The sequence below is a fragment of the Cebus imitator genome, unplaced genomic scaffold (genome assembly GCF_001604975.1).
Source record: "Cebus imitator isolate Cc_AM_T3 unplaced genomic scaffold, Cebus_imitator-1.0 Scaffold52, whole genome shotgun sequence".
Lineage (NCBI taxonomy): Eukaryota > Metazoa > Chordata > Mammalia > Primates > Cebidae > Cebus > Cebus imitator.
Genome location: NW_016107367.1, coordinates 1,293,142 through 1,302,706, shown reverse-complemented (window position 1 = coordinate 1,302,706; position 9,565 = coordinate 1,293,142).

Sequence of the window (9,565 nt, the reverse complement as noted above, 5' to 3'; positions counted from 1 at the left end):
TTTTTTTACTTTTTTTGTATTTTTAGCAGAGAAGGGGTTTCACTATGTTGGCCAGACTGGTCTCGAACTCCTGACCTCGTGCCTCGTGATCAACCCCTGTTGGCCTCCCAACATGCTGGGATTGCAGGCGTGAGCCCCCGCGCCTGGTCCCAAACTGGTCTTAAACTCCTGGCCTCATGTGATCCGCCTGCCTCTGCCTCGCAAAGTGCTGGAATTATAGGCGTGAGTCACCACCCCCAGCCAACAACTGTTTATTTATTTATTTATTTATTTATTTTTAAGATGGGGTTTCACAATAATGGCCAGCCTGGTCTTGAACTCCTGACCTCATGTGATCCACCCAGCTCGGCCTCCCAAAGTGCTAGGATTACAGGCGTGAGCCACCACCCCCAGCCAGCAGCTGTTTTTCAAAAGTTGATGTTTAGCAAACCTCATAGAAAGTTGAAGAAATGTTCAGGATCAAGCTATAATTACATAGGAAAATTAAGTGGTTCATACTTAGGAAAGAAAAATTGTAAATCAGTGTAGTGAGGGAAAAGTAAATTTTAAAAATGTATATACTTTAAAAAAAAAGAAAGAAAAAGCAGTCATTTCTTGGAAACAGTTTCCAAGAAAGATGGCATCAGTTAAAGCACAGGCTTGGAGCCAGATTGTGAATTCCAGTCCTGCCACTCACTGGCTGTGTGACTCTGAGCAAGCTTCTCAGACTCTCTGTGCTTCAGGCTAAATATCTCTACAATAGGGATAACGATAGAAGGGATGTGAGAGGGCCAGGTACAGTGGCTTACACCTGTAATCCCAGAACTTTGGGAGGCTGAGGCGAGCAGACCACCTGAGGTCAGGAGTTAGAGACCAGCCTGGCCAACGTGGTGAAACCCCCATCTCTACTAAAAATACAAAAAATTAGCCAGGCATGGTGGCACACGGCTGTAGTCCCAGCTACTCAGGAGTCTGAGACAGAATTGCTTGAACCTGGGAAGTGGAGGTTACAGTGAGCCGAGTTCCTGCCACTGCACTCCAGCCTGGCACCTGGCGACAGAGTGAGACTTTGTTTCAAAAAAAAAGAAAAAGAAAAAAAGGGATGTGGGAGGATCCCGGGAGCAGGTGCTGGCCGTGTGTGTTTCAGAGTGGACCCTAAAGTGGATTTCCACAGAGCAAACCAGTTTTTCCATTGACCAACCATAAAATTGCGGCTACTTTGGTACCAAAACTGTTCTTCACCTGGCAAGTTTTAACCCATCCTTCAAACCTTCAAAGCCGGCTTGGGATTGGTCACTCTTGAATTCACCACATGCTGCCGTCAGAAGGGAGCCGGCAAACCCTCCTTCGCTTCCTGCCACTGTTGGCAGCACTGAGTCAAGCTGAGAAAAACAGTCTAGCCATGTTGATAAGCCAGAAGTGGAGTCTTACTGCTCATTACTTGTCTGTTCGTCATTTCATATCTGTGTACCAAAAGCCTGTGTCCAGGCCCTAGGTCAAAGTGGGAGCAAAACTGTGTCCTCCCCATCGTAGTGGAAGCTGACATAAAGCCTCACCACCTAAATATGTGGACTTAGAAACTCTTGAAGAGCGCTGGGATGGCGTGGGGCACCCCGAGCACTGAGGAGGGCAGGTGCTGGCTGCGGGGAGGGACTGTGGGGAAGGGCATGCAGGAGAGGGAGGGAACAGTGTTTGCAAGAGCCCTGAGGGTCTTTGGTGAAATCTAGAAGGAACACTAGGAGATTGCCAGGGAGCAGTGAGAAGGCAAGAAGTAAAAAGAAAATGGAGGCTGGAAAATTCCTTCAGTGCAGTGGGTGGGGGGACACAGAGCCCCTTTTGGGGCAGGGGTTGGCCACTGGAGCTGAAGTCACAGGTAGGCAGGGGCCAAGGGACTGGAAACGTGACCTGGAGATCATAGGAGGCATTGTGGCATCTTCCCAGGAGCTGCAGTCTGGCCCGCATCCACTCTGACTGTGGAGTGGAGGAAGCACGCTTCCTGTGAGACCTGAAGAGGGCCTGTCCCCGAAAAGTTGGTGGGTGGAGCAAGGGCAAACTCCGGAGAGGTCCAGTTAATAGAGTAAATTAACAGGGTGAAGCACAGGAGTCCCAGAGGTTCTGGGGTGGGTGAGGCAGTGCTCGCCAGGAAAACATGGGGCCCAGCAGATGGTGGCAGGTTACCCCTGCCAGTGGTTCAGTGTCACCTTTGTTGGGCGACAGTGTCTATGGCGCATCCACGTGGATGGGCCTCCAGTGAACAGGATGCAGGAATGTGACAGAAGGGTTGGTTTGGGAAGGAAGGGAATGGGCCAGGCATGGATGGGCACAAAGATGATTTCCCATGACGGCAGTCTCAGGCCAAAAAGCCTGGGATCTTGGAGTAAGACAGCCCTGGGGGACAGGAGGCTGTGCCTCTGAGTGGGGTCCAGTCCTGGGGGTGCTTGGGAGTCGGCGTGGGAGAGGGATGGCGGGACTCTTTCCTCCCTATCGCCCCTCACCTGCAGGCCTCCCCAGCCTCCCTCCTGCAGAAGCCTCAGTCCGAGTCCCCTGGCGCCTACTCTGAGTCAGGAAGGGAACAGATGTGCATGAGCCCCTCTGGGTAAAGTAGAAAGAGCTGACAAAGCAGAGTAGCTCCCTCAGGAGCTTACATTCTAGTCAGGGAGGGTCAGGCCAGAAACGCAAACAAGCAGGAAGCATTCTGGCATGCTCCCATCTCAGCAAAACTGGGGGTCCTGGACGTGAATTTGAATTCCTTCCCCAAAGTACTGCCATTTTTCCTTGAACTCACCTTCAAATCTTCTGACATCTTTGACTCATCTCTTGCCTTCAGCCCCCACTTCTGACAGCTGCCAAGTCTGGTGGAGTTTTCCTTTAAAACATTCTTGCCGGGCACAGTGGCTCACGCCTGTAATCCCAGCACTTTGGGAGGCCAAGGTGGGTGGATTGCCTGAGCTCGGGAGTTCGAGACCTGCCTGGGCAACACGGTGAAACCCCGTCTCTACTAAAAATACAAAAAATCAGCTGGGCATGGTGGCACGTGCCTGTAATCCCAGCTACTCAGGTGGCTGAGGCAGGAGAATTGCCTGAACCCAGGAGGCGGAGGTTGCGGTGAGCCGAGATCGCGCCATTGCACTCCAGCCTGGGTAACAAGAGCGAAACTCTGTCTCAAAAACTAAAAAAAATAAAAATAAAGAAACACATTTGGCCGGGCGCGGTGGCTCACGCCTGTAATCCCAGCACTTTGGGAGGCCGAGGTGGGTGGATCACGAGGTCAAGAGATCGAGACCATCCTGGCCAACATGGTGAAACCCCGTCTCTACTAAAAATACAAAAATTAGCCGGGTGTGGTGGTGTGCACCTATAGTCCCGGCTACTCGGGAGGCTGAGGCAAGAGAATTGCTTGAACCCAAGAGACGGAGGTTGCAGTGAGCAAGATTGCACCACCGCATTCCAGCCTGGGTGACACAGCAAGACTCTGTCTCAAAAACAAACAAAAAACGTTCTTTCTCTCTGTGCTTAGGGTCCTGACCTGATCCAGGCCCTCAGGGCCCCCCACCATTTCCACTTCCAGCTGGCTCTTGCTGGGTTTATCTGTTCTATATTCCCGTTTTCATCTGTCGTTTCCCAGTGCAGAAAACCCCTGGGCTCCCAGGACACTGAGCCCATAGTCCCTCTCTAGGCCTTCAAACCGCAGGGCCCGGCTGACCCCGCCTCCCTCTGACTGCTCACTGCTGGGGCATCAACATACACCTTCCTTGGGAGGCCCCCTCCCGTGTCCATCTCCATGTCTCACCTTGGTGCTCTCAGACCTGAAATGCTGGACATGGGCATGTCACCAAGGCACCTCCCCAGGCCTGCTCACAACCCAGCTGAGTTCCCTAAGGCAGCCTAATGGGGCACCATGGTCAGCCCTGACCAGGGGACCTGGTGATTTCAGAAGAATATTCAGAGAAATAGAGAGAGAGGCAAACAGAACGCGAAAGGGTGGTGGGGTGGGGGTGCTGCACCAAGAATATGCGGCCGCACTGTTTTCTGGTTTTGTTCCAGCCTCCCAGTCCTCCTCCTCTGAGTTTACAGCAGCACCATTCTCTCGCCCCTCCCTCCAGCCTCCATGGGCAACACATCCTGCTAAGTGCACTCAGGGCCCCTCACCCTCAAATTCAACATTACGGCACCCCCTTTTATTCACTCCGTTACTGCAGCAGCCCAAGGGGCTGATCATCCTTCCACGCTGGGTTGTTCTCCAAATGCACCTGGAATCTCTTGCAGTGCCCTTCTCCAGGCAAACACGTGTCAGCTGAGTTCGGCTTGGAAATCACCTCCCTGGCCAAATTCACTCTGCGTGCCTCCTCCACAGCTCTTAGCCCCCGGTGCGAATTGGAATCAGACTCTGTCTTTCTCGTCTCAGGACCTGGCACATGGCACGCAGTCATCTACGTGTGCTGAATGGATAACTGACTTGCTTCCCAGCGGGACCAAATGGGAACCCTTCGGCCAAAGGCTGTGATTAACCTTTGGCGCCACCTACTGGCCAGCGCATTGGTTGTGTACGGGGCCTCCCGTAGGAAATGGCTTTGAAGTTTAGGAATTTCATTTTTTCTTTATTCCCTGTGAAGGAAGAATTAGGAAAGTGAGAATTAAGTGACCTCCAGTATAGTTCACCATCATTAATATTTCACTCTGAAAAGTTCATGGCAAAGCTTCTAGCCTTTCATGGCGTAGGAATGAACTGTCTGTATGTGATGGACTCCTGCTGTTGCCCAGGCTGGAGTACAACGGTGCGATCTCGGCCCACTGCAACCTCCACCTTCTGGGTTCAAGTGATTCTCTTGCCTCAGCCTCCCCAGTAGCTGGAAAACCCACTGTGTCGACTAATTTCTGTATTTTTAGTAGAGACGGGGTTTCACCATTTTGCCAGGCTGGTTTCGAACTCCTGACCTCGTGATACACCTGTGTCAGCCTCCCAAAGTGCTGGGATTACAGGCATGAGCCACTGCACCCGGCCTAATTTTCTATTTTTAGTAGAGATAGGGTTTCTCCATGTTGGCCAGGCTGGTCTCGAACTCCTGACCTTGTGATCCACCCACCTCAGCCTCCCAAAGTGCTGGGATTACTGGCATGAGCCACCGAGCCTGGCCTAATTTTGTTTTTTAGTAGAGATGGCATTTCTCCATGTTGGCTAGGCTGGTCTTGAACTCCTGACCTCAGGTGATTTGCCTGCCTTGGCCTCCCAAAGTGCTAGGATTACAGGTGTGTGCCACCATGCCCAGCGAAAGCAATCTTTTTTAAAGAAGAAAGAATGGAGTGTTAAAAAAAAAAAAAAAAAAAAAAGCGGGCCGGGCGCGGTGGCTCACTCCTGTAATCCCAGCACTTTGGGAGGCCGAGGTGGGTGGATCACGAGGTCAAGAGATCGAGACCATCCTGGACAACATAGTGAAACCCCGTCTCTACTAAAAATATAAAAAATTAGCTGGGCATGGTGGCGTGTGCCTGTAATCCCAGTTGCTCAGGAGGCTGAGGCAGGAGAATTGCCTGAACCCGGGAGGCGGAGGTTGCGGTGAGCCGAGATTGTGCCATTGCACTCCAGCCTGGGTAACAAGAGCGAAACTCCGTCTCAAAAAAAAAAAAAAGGCAAAATTTGAAGCAAGCTGAGTCTTAAGGTGGAGAGAGCCAGGGATTGCGGACAGCCCTCCCTGCTTCTCCCGAAACCTCCCAGGATCTCTCTTGCAACCGTAGGGTGGTGGGCACAAACTGGGGGTGCAGGCAGCCAGCTCAGCCCTCCACTGCTGCTCCTGTTCTGGTCTTGGTCAAAGCAAGAGCAGAGGCCTTTAAGACCCACCCAAGGGCAACCTCTGGTTCAGCCAGTGGAAGAACAGGTCTAGCTGGTCCATCTGGTGCCCAGAGGGGCTGTTTATCCTCAGCTATCCCTCAAGGTGGGGTGAGTCAAAATTGAAACTAGAGGAGGAATGAACAGATGAGATGTCCCTGGCTGGCAGGGGAGCTGATAGTTTCTTGGTCTACGCTGAGCAAGGGGTCATCTGGCTGTCAGAAATTGCCTATGTGCCCAATTGACCAGGTTGTGGGTACCCTGATCAGGCCACCTTGTCATGAATGGGTTGTGAGTTTCAGTGCAAACTTCCTTGCAGACTTTTGGGCTGGGCCTACATGTTCTCTATAACCTGGTCCTGTCAGCTTCTGTCCTCATCTCCAAACCCTGCAATAAAAGGCTCCCCCACCCCGGCACCCTGCTAGTTCACACCTCTACATTCATGCTATTCCTCCTGCCTGGAAAACACCCACTCCTTTAGGAGCCAGATCAACACTACTGCTTCAGGATGCCTTCCCTCCCTGCCGCCTCCAGGGAGAGGGAGTGTTGGCTTCTTTGTTCCTCCTTTATTGACCTGGGGGCAAGTCTCTTCTGTTTAAGTCTCAGGGGGGTTTTTTGGTTTTCTTTTTGAGACAGAATCTCACTCTGTCGCCCAGGCTGGAGTGCAGTGGCGTGATCTCTGCTCACTGCAACCTCCGACCCCCTGGTTCAAGTGATTCTCCTGCCTTAGCCTCCCAAGTAGCTGGGATTACAGTCACGCACCACCATGCCTCGCTAATTTTTTTATTTTTAGTAGAGACGGGGGTTTCTCGATGTTGATCAGGCTGGTCTCGAACTCCTAACCTCAGGTGATTCACCCACCTTGGCCTCCCAAAATGCTAGGATTACAGGCGTGAGCCACCGCACCCAGCACACATATAATCTTCATAGTTAGTGGCTCAGAGGAATACTGAATCCAGGGGCAATGTCCCCCTTGAAAGCCCCTTAGGAAAGTAAGCTAAATGCATCAATGACATGAGTTCCCTGTAAGTCACAAACTTCTACACCCTCTAGGAAGAAGCCTGGGCTTCTGAACCACAAAGCCTGGTCTCACATTCAGCCTCTTCCACTCACATGCCTTGTGAGAGGTTCTTATCAAATGGGAATAATAATATCTACTTCCTTTTTTTTTTTTTTAAGACAAATTCTCACTCAGCTGCCCAGGCTGGTGTGCAATGGCATGATCTTGGCTCACTGCAACCACCGTCTTCCAGGTTCAAGCAATTCTCCCGTCTCAGCCTCCTGAGTAGCTGGGATTACAGGTACCCGCCATTATGCCCGGCTATTTTTTGTATTTTAGTAGAGACTGAGTTTCACCATATTGGCCAGGCTGGTCTTGAACTCCTGACCTCAGGTGATCTGCCCATTTCGGGCTCCCAAAGTGGTGAGATTACAGGTGTGAGCAACTACGCCCAACCAATATTATCTACTTCCTATGATTATTCTAGAGACCAAATTTAGATAAAATATGGGGAAATATAGTACATAAAAAGCACTCACGCCTGTAATCCCAACACTTTGGGAGGCCAAGGGAGGTGCATTGCTTAAACCCAGGAGTTGGAGCAAAGCCTGGGCAACACAGTAAGACATCCCCCAAAAATAAATAAATAAAATAAAAAGAAGTGGGGAGCCAGGTGCAGTGGCTCATGCCTGTAATCCCAGCACTTTGGGAGGCCAAGGTGGGCAGATGACCTGAGGTCAGGAGTTTGAGACCAGCCTGACCAACATGGTGAAACTCCATCCCTACTGAAAATAAAAAAAAATTAGCTGGGCTTGGTAGCACATGCCTGTAATCCTACCTACTCAGGAGGCTGAGGCACAAGAATCACTTGAACCCAGGAGGCTGAGGTTGCAGTGGGCCAAGATGGTGCCAATATACTAGAGCCCAGGCAGCAGAGTGAGGCTCAGTCTCAAAAAAAAAAAAGAAGGCCGGTAAGAGTGGCGGCTCACGTCTGTAAACCCAGCACTTTGGGAAGCCAAGGTAAGTGGATCGCTCAAGGTCAGGAGTTCGAGACCAGCCTGGCCAACATGGTGAAACCCCATCTTAAAGAAAAAAGAAAAGAAAGAAGTGGGAGTTGATTTTTTTTTTTTTTTTTTTTTTGAGACAGGGTCTCGGCTGTACTCACTGCAGTGTCAACCTGCTGAGCATAGGCAAACCCCTACATCCACCTCCCAAGTAGCTGGGACTACAGGCACACGCTACCATGCCCAGCTAATTTTAAGAAAAATGTTAGGCCGGGCGCGGTGGCTCAAGCCTGTAATCCCAGCACTTTGGGAGGCCGAGGCGGGTGGATCACGAGGTCAAGAGATCAAGACCATCCTGGTCAACATGGTGAAACCCCGTCTCTACTAAAACTACAAAAAATTAGCTGAGCATGGTGGCGCGTGCCTGTAATCCCAGCTATTCAGGAGGCTGAGGCAGGAGAATTGCCTGAACCCAGGAGGCGGATGTTGCGGTGAGCCGAGATCGGGCCATTGCACTCCAGCCTGGGTAACAAGAGCGAAACTCCGTCCTAAAAAAAAAAAAAAAAGAAAGAAAAATGTTTTGTAGAGGCTGGGTGCATTGGTTCATGCCATAATCCCAGCACTCTGGAAGGCTGAGGTGGATGGATTGCTTGAGTCCAGGAGTTCGAGATGAGCCTGGGCAACATGGCAAAACCTCATCTCGGCTGGGCATGGTGGCTTACACCTGTAATCCTAGCACGTTGGGAGGCTGAGGCAGATGGATCACCTGATGTCAGGAGTTTGAGACCAGCCTGGCCAACATGGTGAAATCCTGTCTCTACTAAAATACAAAAATTAGGGGCATGGTGTCGATGCCTGTAATCCCAACTACTCGGGAATCTGAGGCAGGAGAATCACTTGAACCTAGGAGGTAGAGGTTGCAATGAGCCAAGATCACACCATTGCACTCCAGCCTGGGCAACAAAAGTGAAACTCTGTCTCAGAAACAAAATAAAAAACCCATCTCTACAAAAAATATAAAAATTAGCCGGGTACGGTGGTGTGCTCCTATAGTCCAGCTAGTCAGGAAGCTTAGGCAGGAGAATCACTTGAACCCAGGAGGTGGAGGTTGCAGTGAGCTGAGACTGCACCACTGCACTCTGTCCTGGGTGACAGATTGAGACTCTGTCTCAAGAAAAAAAAAAAAGAAATTGTTAATGTGGGTTTGAGGTTTGGATGAATCTCATCAGCAGCCTTGTTCTAAACAACCTCTTAGGACCCAATGCTTCTGATTGTCAAGGAGTTGGTTTAAAAAAATATATAGATGTAGGCCAGGCACAGTGGCTCATGCCTGTAATCCCAGCACCTTGGGAGGCTGAGGCGGGAGGATCACGAGGTCAGGAGTTCAAGCCAGCCTGACCAACACGGTGAAACCCTGTCTCTACTAAAAATACAAAAATTAGCCAGGCATGGTGGTGCACACCTGTAACCCCAGCTACTCAGGAGGCTGAGGTAGGAAAATCGCTTGAACCTGGGAGGCGGAGGTTGCAGTGAGCCGAGATTGGACCACTTTAGTCCAGCCTGGGTGACAGAGCGAGATTCTGTCTCAAAAAAAAAAATAGATATATAACAGTTATACATATTTTTGGGGTACATGTGATATATATATATATATATATATATATTTTTTTTTTTTTTTTTTTTTTTTTTTTATTTTTTTTTTTTTTTTTTTTTTGAGACGGAGTTTCGCTCTTGTTACCCAGGCTGGAGTGCAATGGC